This window comes from Eupeodes corollae, chromosome 1, assembly GCF_945859685.1.
Source record: "Eupeodes corollae chromosome 1, idEupCoro1.1, whole genome shotgun sequence".
In the NCBI taxonomy this organism is placed as follows: domain Eukaryota; kingdom Metazoa; phylum Arthropoda; class Insecta; order Diptera; family Syrphidae; genus Eupeodes; species Eupeodes corollae.
The window spans coordinates 110,638,430-110,654,507 of NC_079147.1; the positions used below are offsets into that span (position 1 = coordinate 110,638,430).

Genomic DNA, 16,078 nt, shown 5'->3' on the forward strand with positions numbered 1-16,078 from the left:
TTGGAAATTAATTCATATTTTATAATCAGCTAAACGGTTACTTTATAGCCCTCCACAGGTGCCTATACTCTCCTTCTTAAAATTTCATTAGTTTTTTGATATTGCAAAAAAAGGCGATTGTAAAAAGAAAAACATAAACATTGACACGTAGACTATTTCTAAGCCAAATTCGTATACAGCTATGTTTTCCTGTTTTATGTCATTTGCATTTTATACCGCAAATTCGCATATAAAAAGAAGGATATGAATCAGGAGACGTTAAAAAGGAATAAAACTTCGTATATGAAACTGTTTCCTAGAATGTTTCATTTAAGTCTGTTCGTGACAAAGAAATATTAATCATCCCACGGGGAACAAATCGTTTATTATCCAAAACAAAAAATATGTAGTACGTCGTACATATGTATTTACGTTTTATGTAAGATTCAGAAATTAATTAAGTACACACTTGTGTAAGTAGTATAAGTTAAGGTATATCTATTCGTATTTTACGTACATAGCTCTAACGAAAAAATGAGGATAAGGGGGAGCTTGATTTAGATTCGCTAAGTGGTATTAACAGAAGTTTCGCCATCAAATCGAATTAATTTTAGTTGCGTGTCATTTCAAGCTACATTTATAGAGTATAAAATTACAAGTACATAGTATGGTTGTTGTAATATATTTTTACATATGATTGTAATGCAGGAATTTGCGGGAGACTTGTTTTTATACAGTGGAGGTCACATTTTTGAGGACATATTGAAAGCATGGATTGAAATTATATTAAAGAATTGTAGACGTATTTTTAATACCATACAACGACAGTCTCTAGGAAACGTTATATCATTATATACTTAATGAAAACCTTGTCTCAAAAATACCAAATAATTATTTAAAAAAAATGCTTTTAAAATAAGTTCGTTTCAAAAACTAATCATCTTACTGCACACAGCTAATTTCCAGTTGTTGTCTGAAGATTTAACCATTTCTGGAATTGCTGATACTTTAGCATTTTCTAATATTGACGAAGCAGTTTCAATTTTGTAAAAGATCCTTAATAATTGTTTAGAAAAAAAATTTCCTTTTAAGAAATCAAGAAATACTAACTTTAACCACCCTTGGTACACAAAAGAATTGAGTTTATTTCAAAACAAAAGAAATAACGCATGGAAAACTTATCTCAAAACTCTGTCTCCAATCAACTTCTCTGTTTATGTTGAATTCTTTAATGAATTTAAGTCTCTTTCTAATTTTTTATACGCTTGTTATGTTACTGATATGAGAACCTCTTTACAAGAGAATCCTAAAAAATTTTGGAAACTTGTAAACTTAAAGAAAAAATCAGTTGGCTTTCCAGTTAACTTCACTTACAAGAACCTTTCGTTAGATAAAACTGTTGATATCTGTACCGCTTTCGCAACAAATTTCCTTGAGTCATTTGTTAATAGCCCTCAAGAAGTTAATGAAGTATATTTTCCTAATCTTCACTTCTTTTCGCAAACTAGCTGTAGTCATCCCTGTGCTACAGAGTACGGTCCTTGATCTTTTATCTGCGTTGAATAATGACTGCTCAGCCGGTCCGATAGTATTCCCCCGATAGTACTAAAAAAGTGTAGTAATGCTTTATTTGAACTCCTAACGTTCTTATTCAAACTTTCTCTAAAAACAGGCAAATTTCCCAGTATATGGACGAAGTCATTTCTAACACCAATCTTCAAGAAAGGTAACAAGGCGGGTATAACAAACTACAGGCCTGATGCAAAGCTTTCTTGCATTCCTAAATAAATTGTTTGAACAAGTTGTTTGTGAAAATGTCGCAATTTTTAGTAAAAATCTCATTTGCGAACAGCAACATGGTTTTGTGAAAAAAAGATCAACCATTACTAATATCCGCAATATATGTTCAAACGCTTTAGAACAAGGTTATTAACTTGACTGTGTATACACAGACTTCTCTAAAGCTTTTGACCAATTAAGCCACGGAATTAATTTATTTAAACTCAAAGCTCTTGGTTTTCCACCGTTTTTCTTAGATTGGATTAAATCACACCTTGAAAACAGATCCAATGCGGTAAAATTTAGAAATTGTCTTTCAGAACCTTTTGTTGCTCAATCTGGTGTTCCCCAGGGAAGCCATCTTGGCCCGTTTCTGTTCATCCTGTCTATTAACGATGTATCGTCATGTCTACGCTCAAGTGAATTTCTCATTTTTGCTGACGATATGAAGATTATCAAAATAATAAAGTCCACTCATGATCGTATTCTTTTACAAGCCGACATTGATAGTTTCACATTTTGGTGTGGGAAAAATAGTCTTTTACTCAACCCTTTAAAATGCCAGACTATAACTTTCACTAAAAAACTAATCAGTAACGTATTTGACTACTGTATATCACAGCAAAAACTCTGTCGTGTCTTCACATTTAAAGATTTAGATGTACATTTCTGTTCCAACTTAGGGTTTACACATCACATTAATTTTATTGTTAAAACGGCAAGTTCTTTGCTTGGTTTTATAAAACGCTGGGCAAAGGAGTTCAATGATCCCTATGTTACTCTTTCTTTGTACAATTGCCATGTTCGTCCTCATCTTGAATATGCAGCGCAAGTATGGACTCCTTAATACGAAATTTAGAGAAACCCTAAAGGGTCTTCCTTGGGAAGATCCTTATGATCAGCCATCCTATAAACATCGTATTCAGCTTCTTCAATTTCAATCTCTCCATCAAAGGCGTGTTAATAATGACCTAGTATTTTTTCATCAACTCATTAATGGTGAAATTGATGCACCTTATTTGCTATCTTGTGTAAATTTGAATTACCGTGGCGGAACTCATCACCTACCTTCTTTTGATTCTATACGTATTGACTTCCGTAGAACTAACTATGGGAAAAATGAAGTTTAAAGTCGTATGAGCATTTTATATAATTTAAACTGTTCATCGATAGATTTAAATTTAAATAAGGTGGGATTAAAATCATTGTTTAGAACCAGTGCTCCACTGTCGTTAACGTCTGTATTTTATCTTATGTTGTTCTGTATTAATTCATGTTAATGTTAATTATGTTTTGTATTTTGTGAGTGTGTTAGGCTATAATTGTATTATTATCTTTTTAACAACTAACAAATGCACTTATGATGAGCTTCTGATCGTGGTTTGAAGCTTGCTATAAGCTAACTACTTTTTGAAATTCTGAAGTGAAAAAACAGTAAAATGCTGCAATGACTATAAACAAATAAGGATATATACTCAAAAAGTCGTAAAACAAAAGTTTAAGCAATCTTCAAATTTTAATAGGTACATACGATAATAAACAAAAAACGAGACTAGGAAGCGACGCACACAGCTAACTTCTCATTCGTGCCCGTCTATCGATTTTTCGAAAACTTAAGTAAAAATATAAATTTTTATATTTTGTGTGAGATAAAAAGTCATTTTTTGTTCTCATAACGAATCACTAATTGGTTATACACATCGATAATCATTCCAATTTTCATATACGTTGTGGTATAAATCACTTAAGGAGTCCAACGTATAGCTTGCTTATGTACAGAGGATCTCTTCGCTCAATCCCATCTACGGCACTGGATACCCTACTCTACGTTACACCTCTTACTAAGCAAACAAATAGCTGCAAGCTCTTCTATTTGTCTAAAAGCTTTATCCCAGTTAATTAACAGAGTACGAATGAAATTAAGTTTCTCATTCCACCTTCTCTTCATTGTAGCATAATCCAGACAGAACGTTTGGCAATAAAATAAGTCTTATCCTTGCTAAAAAAAAAAACGTGATATCAACATCTGATATCCGTTGAGGCCGCTATCAAATCTCTGAATCCTTTTTTTCAAACCCTATAACAGTCCATAACTGTCGATCATCTCTAAAAGACAACAGTTTAAAATTCACCTTTTCTGGGTGCCGGCTAATAGAGACATTCCAGGAAATTGTAAGCCAGTTGATCTCGCCAGCTGGCATACCAATCGCTTTTCTATACATGCCCTGCTTTAAGCTCAAGAGTGCAACGTACGTAAAGGCACACACAGGCAACATTTTAAAAATCTCTGCTTTATTTTCTCGAAACCTTGAAAATTCGAGTAATGTTAAAATTTGTAATTCAACAAAAATAAAATGCACGACTGGATCGCACGACCTTCCTTCTTTGTGCAAGGATATACGTTTAAAAAAGTATAATAAGTTTGTGTATTTGAATGAACTTATAGAATACACACCATTTTTTGTCCGTAAGCTAGTTTCCAGGTATGTCCTTTGTACATATATACAAAGGCGAAATTCATCCCAAGACACAACTCACCCTAGGACAACTCATCCCGGAAATGAAAAATAAAATGTAAGCATTGTTAACGAAAACAATTGTTTGTGTATTCAACTAGTTCGTTCAAAGCTTTTTCCTTTCGATAACTTTATGTTAATTTCATATTAGAAGAACCAGGATGGAACATAAATTTTTTGAAGATAAGAAAGAGGCAGAACATGTACACATGTTTAAATTATAAAGCGATCGCCTATTGGTTGTGTAGTTAGGTTGGTGTCTAAAACAAATAAAGAATATGTAGTTCATTAGCTTGCTCAGCTTTATGCAAATAGATAGATAAAGACATTTTTGGTATGCAGTTGCTAAGTGATTGTAAATATACGCTCTAAATTTGAATTTCGTAAAAATATGTTGACCTGTTTTTGAGATATAGAATTTTGAACAAAAAATTCAATATTATTTCAAAAATCCAAACAAACAAAAATTGCACTTTTGATATTCAAATATTGTTAAGGCAATATAAGATAATAAATTCGGTGACCCAACAGTTTGTTGAGAACTAGGACCTAGTGACTTACAACTCTCAACCATTCCTGTGTGCAAGGAATGTTGTTAGGAATGAAGGGGACCTACAGTTTATATGCCGAATCCGACCGGCTGATTTGAGAAAGCACTTTTTCATGACAAGAGTTACTCTTGGAGAATTTGTGAATTACTCGCAAGAGGCAGTACCCGTGAAAAGTCTTTAGATGACATGGGCAGGGATTGAACTCAAGACCTCTGGCATGTCAGTTTAAGCACTAACCATCATTCCACGGGTACTAATAAGGCAATATAAGAGCTAGTTCGAAAAAATTATTAAAATCGGTTCATAGGTTGCTGAGAAAATTAAAAAACTAAATAATGGTTATATGAGTGGTACCTTTCCGGAATAATATAAAACTATATTTTTCTTACTTAAAGATGCCACGTTAAAATATAAAAATTTAGAGAAAATTAAAAAAAAATCTATCCGTTTGTTTTCTAGAAAATTCGAATTTTCGTTCTTCGACCAAAAACATTGTATGGGGGCCACTGTTAGTTCTGATCTTTAAAAAATTAAAAAAAAAAACGCCTAACGCGAATCTGCTCAAAAGATTAACTTCTAAGCTTGAACTCAATCAATCCAATGGTTTAGGCTGTAGGAGCGTGGACAGACAGACAGGACAGACCAACGGAATCACGGGACTCACTTTTTTTTCGACTTCTCTACCATCGTAATATCACGTTTGATTAAAATCTCGAATTCGAAATTTCTTACGAATACAAAACATGCCATATAACATGTAGTTCCTATATGTCGCAAGTAAAAATGTGGCCACTTCTGTATATCTTTAGCATTATCTTTAAGTTGAGGTTAAATAATTGAGTAACATTTTCATCAACTTCGAAGCGAATCTACGTACATATGTTTTTGTTTATTTCTTTATATTTGTATATTTTATTTGCGAAGTTTGGATGTGTGTATTGTTTTGCATACCTACATATTTTTGAGAAAAGGTCTTGTATTTCAAGTATTTTGAAACATACACATTACACAATCTATAAAATAGATCTCAACTTTACGAACTCCAATTAATTGAATAAGAACAACTTCTTGGTGCAGGAGTCTAAGAACCAAACTTTCATTATCGACGAGATCTTCCAAATAAATCTTTCAGGCAATTAAATATGCTATAGAGACAATTTGTTAAATTAATGAACATAACCTAAATAAATTGACATTATATCGTGTTTTTCATAATAAGGACTTGACAACCTAAAAAACAAAAACACCCGACCAATAACGCATATTTTGCTTATTGACAAGCCATTGATCCATTGAGATAGGTCGACAGCTATGACCGAAAATTGGAGTTAACGTTATCAAAATTGCGGTCACCGACTCGGTAGACATTTTTTATAATTTGCAGACTTTTCTTTTTCATGTACTTTACCATGATGAAAATTTTTAGTTTATGGAATAAATTGACAGTGACAGTTCGATAATTGTTGAAAGGGTGTGTTCATAAATTAAATTCAAATTTGTTAAGCCCCTAATCTCAATTCTTGACAGTACGTCTGAGCTCAAAGAATTGAATAGGAGAATGCAACTGGCTATTCGAAAAAACATTGTTTGAAAGATACATTGCGTCAAAGTTCGAGTGATGTAAATGTTTCTGTTATAGTTTTGTCGCTTATAATTTTCAAAGATTTATTTAAAATTCTACCGAAATGACTTAAAATTAGCTTCTTAAATAAGGAAGATATATTTAAGTTTTGGACGTAAATGGCTTCGTAAATTACAGCCAAATCAGAAGGGATGAAAAATGTTTTGCATCGTCGGAAAAATCCTAAGCACCTAGCAGCATTGTCGAATAATGGGAGAAATTCAAAATTTATGAATATGAAGGAGACACACAAAAAAACGTTAAATTTAAGTTCCAAGAGACATAATTCTGTTCTTCCAAAGAATATACTCCCACTTACTCCATTGGGAAAATTAAATCCTTTTGTTCCAACATCTCTTCATAGATATTTCATCAGAGATCAAAGCTTGATGTGTTCCAACTTAAAATTTTTCGACATGTGCAGGCCAAAACGTAAGGCAGGATATGCTAATAATAATAATAATAATCCAAGTCGTAATCATCAGTTAAAACTTTGAAAACTTCATACAATCAATACACATCTTCATGGCCAACAACTTGAATCACAACTTTCTATGTTCCTTTGACATTTGTTCTTGACACTTCTACGAGCAACATGAATTTCAAGAAGTTTTCAATGTCGTATTCCTAAATTAAAAATTCATCATTCGGTCTACCCACATTGTTTCCGTCAGTTTGAATAACAATTTTCCAAAAAAAAAAAGGATTAAAAACGATGAAAGGCAAGTGTCCTTTGATCAATAATAATTTTTAGCTTAATGTTTTATGTATGGGTTGCAGTGTTGCCATTTGAACTTATTTCCAGTTTGATTTTGATTGCAAAAAGTGAAGTAAAGTGAGACAGCCATTAACTTTTTGTTTAAGCCCAAAAAAAACGAGACAAAATTAATTTATTCCAATTAATCCAAAATATTTAGCGAACAGTACCTAGTTTCATCTTATATTTAAGTCATAAAATATTTAAGTTGTACCTATTTGTAACATTAGAAAAACTGATTAATAAATTATTATTAAACATAGTTGGTGCGATATTGCGAAATATCAATTGGGTCAGATAGTCCTCTTAGATTACGGCTCGGAACATTGAAATTGACGCCAGACAAAAGGTTCAAATTATCAATATTTGCATTTTTATTCATATTCTGCGAATACCCTTATAATGATTATACACAGTGCTAGCAATTAGGACGGGAGGATAGGATTTGAAAGAAGATACCGATGCACATTGGTTTTGAATGCCTGCACATTGTAATGAGTGGGAAATATTGAGTCTGGTAAAGCATTCCACATTCGTGTAGTGCGCCTCAAAAAAGAATCTCTGCACTTTTTAGTACGACCGAAATAGGGCTCAAGGGCAAACTGATGCCCTTTCCTAAAAGAACGGGTATTACGTTTAAATTATTTGATGGGTATAATGCAATTGGCTATTTCATTAGAGGCATTGCTTATGGAAGTAGCGATAAGATAATAAAAGACATGAAACCTTACGACGGTGCTCGAGAGATGCAAAACTTTCAGTTAGACAACGGTCACCTATCATTTTTAGAGCTCTCTTTTGAATTCTGTCCAAGAGACTCAAGTTTGTTAAAGGAGTACCTGCCCGAATATGGGAATTGTACTCAAGTTTTGGACGAATATAGGCTTTATAAATTGTTGAAGGGGAAAAAAACTTCTAGCATCGTCCGAGAAAACCTAAATACTTTTCGCATTTTTGGCGATATCAAATATGTGATCCTCAACAAGTGGTTTGTATGTAATAAACATACCTAGGAGTGATAGATGTTCAGTCTCCTCGATGCAATTACCACTCTTGGATAGTTGCATGGGAAAGGGTTACGCTTTTGCGACAGTAGACAGCATTGAGTTTTCGAAGCATTGAATTCTACACTGTTTTCGATTACCCATTGGACAATGCTGTCAAGATCAGAATTTAATGGGCCTATCATACGCTGCCCTTGCAAGTCCACATTCAAAGCACAAGGATGAGAATCTAAAAACGAATATGAGAAGCTGAGGGTACTGTCATCAGCGAAATAATGTAGTAGGAAAGAAGTTTCAGACAAAAGATCATTTATAAAAATAAGGAATAGCGTCGGAAGCAAAACGGAGCCCTGGGGCACACCAGCATTTATTTTGAGGATATCTATATATATTTCTAACCCAACGAAGAAAGGATTCATCAATACCAAATGCACACATTTTCGATAAGAGAACTTGGTGCCAAGCTCTATTAAATGCCTTTAAAATATCAAGCACAATAATCTTGCTTTCTCCAAGACGATGTAAAGATTTGTTCCACTGTTTGGTGAAATAAACCAGTGAACTCACTGCCGTTCTTCAAGATATTTCTTAAGCTGAAAATTGATCAGCGTTTTGATGACGTTGAAAAGAAGGGAGGTGAGTGCAATTGGACGATAGTAAGAGGGGGAGGAGGATTTTCCTTTTTTAGGGACAGGCTACACAAATGCTGCATCCACTCGGAAAGATACCTGTAGAATGGAATAGATGGAAAAGCTTTCACAGTGGTCTTGTCAGCGTTGAAGAACACCTCTTTAAAACAATAGCTATCCGGGTGAATGTCAAGATTTTTAAGTACTCTAGCACCTGAACGAGTGCGAAAGAAGATTCGTCCAAAAGAATCGTTTACGCTCTCAAGTAAAGGAAGTATTGAATTGACATCAAAATGTGCTGCAAGCAAATTGGCTTTATCAATCGATCTTACATAGGGAGTGTCATTGCAAACGAGCGTCGGAACCGATAAAAACCTAGTGTTACGCAGAATTTTTACAAACGACCAGAAATGTTTACTACCATTGGGACATTGTATTATTTTTTGCTATAATTTCTGGTCATGCAAAAATTTAATGTCGTATATGCCCGTTACAGGTCTTTCTAGCTTGTTTGAACTTATTAACGTTTTCCTCAGTTGGGTTATCTTTGTACTTCCAAAAAAAATAGAATCTTTACCGCTCAAATCAAACCCTGAGTTTCATGAATTTAAGGGATTAAATAAAAACAAATAAAGGGGAACCAATAGATTGGAAAGAAACTTTTTTGTAGCACTCGCACAAGTTGCTGGTTTCAGAACCTTTTTTTACTTTAGTTCTCGAGAGATGCAATGCTTTCGTATTAATTGAATAGATATGAATCTCTTATTTCAATTAGCCATTAGTTTTTTACATTTATTTTCTTACAAGTCGTGTATAAATCTGATTTCTAGACCATCCAACACAAATTAACTTCAAAAAGTAGATTTCTTTGAATTTTTAACATCTTAAAAGTTTTTTTATTTAATAGAAAATACATTTTGAAAGAAAAATACCAAACCGCTCTAAGAAAGCCTTACACTTTTTATGCCCTTCAAAAAAAATAAGACGCAATTGAAGGCGAGTTTAAATCCCCCGTAGATGGTTAGTTATTCAACAGTTGATGTATTTGTACTGAGCGATTGGAATAGGGTTTGATTTCCTATATTTTCTATTCTTTTTTCAGTTCTCAGTTTAAAGTAGTATTTTTAGAAAAAACGTTTAGGGCATCAAAGCATACATTTTATTTTCATAACTATTGAGTATTGACGCAATACGATAAGTTTTCAATTCAATTTCAAATTTCAATTCTTACTAAATATTTTAAAAATAGGCTGGGATGCGACACACACCCTGTTTATCAATTTGTCTTTCTTAAGACTTTAACAAAATATTCATAGCAATATTTTGTGTGAGATAAATAATTTAAAGTTAATATCATTCATTTTTTCCTTGAATCAAAAACCATTTGTTATTAACGAAAACCATTTCAGTAAACGAGATTTTTAGTCGAAAACCTATTTTTACCAATTTTAGTAGCATTTTTTGAAACATTTTATTTTTTATGTAAACAAATACAGATTAAATTTTACTAAGAAAATTAAGCACAGAATTAAATAATTTTGAAGTCAATACCTTGATTAATTCACGAGATAACGAGAATCTGGCACCAATTTTTACCAATTTAGGGTCCTATTTTTTGAAGATTTAAATTTGTATGACTGTTCTTTCATAAAATATTTGTTTCTATAAGATCAAGTTAGTTTGAAGCCAATATTTTTAATTTTTAAAAAAGATATTCGAGTCAAAAATTATTATTATCAAGTTTTAGTAATGTTTTTTGGGTTTTGATTTTTTGCAAAAGCAAAACAATCAATTTGATTTTTCTCAATATTTACCACATGTCAAAAACTTTATTCTTTGTTCAAATTTTTTTGGGAATAAAATCATTTTTTTGGTTTTAAATTATTCGAGATCACGATTATTTTTTTTTTAGCTTTTTGATTTATAAAAAACCGTTAAACGATTCATGTTTTGAAGCACATCATATTTTAAAACTTAATTGATGTCGCTAGTAATATTGGTTCCTGAGATATTATGAGTCAAATAAAATTTTCACTTTTTTTCTTAAATGCTATAGTAAAAAACACCATAAACAGTACCGATTCCAATAACTTTCTATTCAAAGTTAATATTCTCCCTGCAGGGTGGATCATGAACAAAAACATGTGAATAATGTGTTTAGTGTTTAATTGCTCTTGACCATTCTAAAAATGATTTTTTAAGAAAAAAATCAGATGCCCTAGCTAAATTTTTCAATTTTGAGCTATGGCCACACTAGTGTCACCCAAAAGACTCTTAACTTAAAATATACTATTCGATTAAATGTCCCTTTCCTACATCAGACATCCTACCGACTTTGATCAGATGACTCTACATCGCTCCCATAGTTCATAAATTCTAAATCCTCGTAGGGTACAAAATTGTATATGTTTGAAATAACTCACATCGCTCAACCTCACAAACTTTTCCCATTTGAAAAGTCTTTCAATAAAAATGTAAAAAAATAATAAAAACCAAAAACCTTTAGCTATCTGTCATCGGCCAAACTCATACCAATGATTTATTTAGTTGTTAAATTGGAATGAAAATTTGTTTTGTTATACTACTTGATTTTATTATTCACCTTTTATATTATTATATTTTTGTTTATGTGAGTGTGGTGGCATTTTAACATACCAATAGTATAATGAAGAAGGAATTATTTTATGTTGTTGTTGTTAGTTTGATACAGTCACAGTCGGTAACTTATTACAAAGTCATACAAGTTGTAATAAAATAATAATAATATAAAGAAGTATGAGTATGTGAAATTGTTTTTGTGGTTGCGTGTTAGCACCGGAATAGTTTTTGTCACGAATAGCTTAATTGATTTACCAACGAAAATTTAATTGGAAGGTTTAAAGGGGTTTAGTAATACTCGTATATGTTTGGGAACGAGTATATGCGGAGAAAGCTCTATTATTCAAATTGTTATTTTTTTTTCTTTTTAATAGAAATTTTCATAAATGTATATTTTTATTAAATTATACAGCGGTACGCTATAACTAACTGTATGTATATGATATTTAAAAAAAAAAGCAAATGTAAAGAAAAAGCTGTCATAATTAAATTTATAAGAACATGCCACTAATTATATCCTTTATATTTTTTTGTTTAGGAACACAAGTCAATATTAGGTTTTAATAACTGCATAGTACCTTAAATAATTTAAAAAAACAGCATACATGATTCAAGGCATTGGACAACAATTAAATACACACATACACAAGACCATTACATACATACCTATGGAAATAATTAGTGTCTCAAGGTTTTCAATAATTTCGGATGTACATATGTACATATGTAGATGTAGAACCCGCCTCTACAATTAGTTGTATTTAAGTAGCACGTGGCTAGTCGGATGTGGAATATATATTTGAAGGTATGTACTTTATCCCATATTTCTTCGTTTTTACTTTATGGTTTATTATTTTAAGCCACCAATTAAATACGTAAATTCATTTATTTTTCTTTCAGTTTATTTTAAAAGAAAATTTGTAAAGTCAAATAAAAACAAATTGTAATCGGCACAATTTGTCGCATTAAAAATGTTTCGTCCTGCATATCTTAAGACCTAATGGAGATATCGACTTGAAATAAATTTACTGTTTTAGATAATAACTTCAAAAGATACAGAAAGGGCTTTTTAAAAAAATGGAGTAAGTGTTTTTTTTTACGAAAGCAATTTGGAAAAAAAGGATGGGATGCGACCCACACTGATAACTTAACATCCCGTCTGTCGATTTGTCTTGCTTAAAAGTTTGTAGCTTTTCGTGTTTTGTTTAAAAAGTTGACTGTTGAATTATTCTTAAAAATTTTAAAGTTACACAATACAACAATATTTCTCATATAATGAAATAGTTTAGTTTGAAAATCTAGTTTTGTTAAATAGATTTTTAGTCGAAAACAAATTGTTAAAAAATTTAAAAGCACTTCTTAAATTTTTACCAATTGGATGAATGAAATTAATTTGCGGGATATCTAGAACCGAACATCAACTTTTACCAAATTTGCGTACTACTTTTAGTAAATTTTATTTTTTTATGAAAAAACGGACTGTTGAATTTTTATAAAAAAAAACTATGAAATATCGAAAACAATATTTTCTGTGAAATAAAAAAAGTTTGAAGACAATATTTTTAATTTTTGAAAAGCTATTTGAGTCGAAAGTAAATTTTTGCCAAGTTTTTTAATTGTTTTATTGTTAGGTTTTTATTTTTTGTAAAAACTTGTCAATTCGATTTTTCTCAAATTTGTTCAGAATGTTGAAAACAATACTTCAATTGGAAGCCAAATTCTTAAATTTTTGAAAGATGATTGAGTCGAAAATCAATTTTTACCAACTTTTGTCAATATTATTTCGGTTTTTAATATTTTCTACAAAAACTGTCAATTCGATTTTTTCAAAATTTCACTGAATGTTCAAAACAATAGTTTTTGAAAGATAAAAGTAAATTAAAGCCAAAATCTAAAAGTTTTGAAAAGATATATAAATCGATATTCAATTTTTACCAACTTTGAGTAATGCTTTTTTAGATTTTTATTTTTTATAAAAAAAACTGTCAATTCGATTTTTCTCAATGGATTGTTTCAAAAAATATACTTCTTTGATTTCACGTTACAAATTATTATATTAAATTTAATTCAAGTTTTTAGCGTTTTTGGTTCGAAAGATGTTTAGGGTTAACCAAAATTTTCACCTTTTTTCAAACTGCTATGGTAAAAAAACCACATACGCAATTTTCTTGAGAGCCCTTTCTGCATCTTTTTGCCTTATTATCTGTATAACAAAATTTATTTGAAATCGATATCTCTTCTGGTTCTTGAGCTATGGACAATGAAAAATATGTCGCGAGCGAACGTACGAACGTACGAACGTACGTTCACACGCACGCACAGACATCTTTCTAAAAATCTTTTATTACGACTCTAGTCACCTTGAAACGTCGAGAAATGTCAACGTTTTCAATTGACAAATCGGACCCTTCCTATGGGAAGTTAATAAATGTTAAGTTAAATAGAATATTGACTTTCAAGTTGTTTCATGCTATTATATATTGTTTTTAGAGTTTTATAATATTTAAAAATAGTGTTTTTCTTTAAAAATGTACAATAATTTAAATCTTCGATTACATCTAACAAAAACAACAAAATAAACAATTAAATATAAACTTTTTCAATTTCTTTTGATGATAAAATCGACTTGTTACAAAAACTAGTATTTTAACATTTGAAGCGGGTGCCAAAGGGAAGTTATTACAGACCTTCTATGCTATTATCTGTAAACAAAATCTTGACTTAATTATTTTTGAAAAATAATAAAGAGGGATCCCGTCTGTCAAATCTACTTGCTTAAAAAAATATTAATAACATTAGTTTATTTAAGATAAATAATTTAAAGTCAATATCGACTTTTGTTCTCCTAATACTTGAAAGCAAAAATTATTTCTAATCAGTTTATTCTTGTTTTTGTATATTTGAGTGTTTTGTTAAAAATGTTGTTAGTTGATTTCAACTAATCTAACTGATCAAGTTGATCAACAGTAGTTTGCATATATAATACAAATCTATTTTTGTTAATGACATTTTTAGTCGAAACCCAATTTTTAACAATTTTAGAATGTTTTTATTTCTAATATAAACCATTGTAGATAGTATTTTGCTAGGAAAATTAAGCAAAGAACGATTCCATTTTGGCGTCAATACCTTCATTTAGTCACGAGATATCCGGAATCGAATATCAATTTTTACCAATTTTGCATAATATTTTTTGGAAGTTTTAATTTTTATGAAAAATAAACTGACTGTTGGATTTTGGTAGTACCCGTGGCATGATGGTTTGTGCGTTGGACTGTCATGCAAGGGGTCTTGGGTTCAATCCCTGCCTGTGCCACCTTAATTTAAAAAATTAATTTTCGCGGGTACTGCCTCTTGCGAGGAATTGACAAATCCTTCAAGAGTAATTCTTGTCATGAAAAAGTGCTTTCTCAAACTAGCCGTTCGGATTCGGCATAAAATTGTAGGTCCCCTCCATTCCTGACAACATTACTCGCACACAGGAATGGTTGAGAGTTGTAAGTCACTAGGCCCTGGTTCACAACGGACTGTTGCGCCACCCCATTTGATTTTTTTTTTGTTGGATTTTTATACAAATTTTACGAATTTCCAAAATAATATTATCTTCAAAATGAAATAAGTTTGAAGCCAATGTCTTAAATTTAAAAAAAGAAATTTAAGTGTAAAACAATTTTTAACAACTTTTAGTGATTTTTAGGTTTTTATTTTTCTTTAAAGAACTATCAAATTAATTTTTCCCAAATTTTTTCAAAAACGTTATTTTTTGTTGCATTTAATTATTTTGGAGATAAAATCATTTTTGTTCGTAAAATATTGAATATATTCAAGTTGATAGACGTATTGGTTTTTGTTCATTGCTATGGTAAGCAAAACACCCCCAACATTTTTTTGAGAGTCCATTCTACATCTTTCTGTGTTATTATCTGGTACAACAAAATTTGTTTTAAGTCAATACCTCCACTGGTTCTTGAGATATGGAGTTGGAGTTCGAACGTACGTACAAACTCACGCACAGACATCTTTTTAAAGTCTTTTATTTAGATTCTAAGCATCTTGAAACGTCGAGAAATGTCAACATTTTCAATTAGACAAATCGGATAAGAAGCTAATAATTAAACTCGGTTTTTGTAAAATTACAATTTTTTTTTTGTTTTTTGACGATACATTTTATTTAATTTTACTTGCGGTTTTTTAAATTGGGGCATTTTCGGTATGAATAAATTTAGATATAAGCTCTCAAAAATCTGGCGAACAATTTGATGAATCTAATTAGCTCGATAGCGAATATGTTTATTTGAGAAATCGAACGATACAAGTTCTATGCTCAGATATTTCGTTTATATTCTTGAGAATACCGAAATCTTAGCGAGATTTTATTTATTTATTTATTTATTTTCGTCAATCAAGTTACAAACTTTTTTATAGACTACATTAATAACAATAGAATATTCATACATCTTCGATATTTAAATAATAAAAAAAAATCTGTTACAACAGACTCAATAGGTCCATTTTTCTTAATTACATTTCGATTTACATTAAAGTCAATAGCTGAGTCAAATTCATTGAAATTTATACAAGCATTTGTGATTGGATTATGTCTAGCATAACTTGTACTATGGTAAGGAACATGTAAAAAATCGC

At 31.0% G+C, this 16,078-nt stretch overlaps 1 protein-coding gene across 2 annotated transcripts in view; it reads right to left on the reverse strand.

Moving 5' to 3' along the window:
• Positions 1 to 16,078, reverse strand: part of LOC129938618 (uncharacterized) — a 215,707-nt gene that overhangs the window by 181,204 nt on the left and 18,425 nt on the right. Inside the window, exon 1 of one of the 2 annotated variants that reach the window (XM_056046284.1) lies at positions 6,766 to 6,879. The exons of the other annotated variant lie outside the window; for it this stretch is intronic. The gene's annotated coding sequence lies outside the window, so the exon portion shown is untranslated. Of the gene's footprint in view, positions 1 to 6,765; positions 6,880 to 16,078 lie in introns of those variants that run through there. 2 annotated transcript variants of the gene reach the window in all.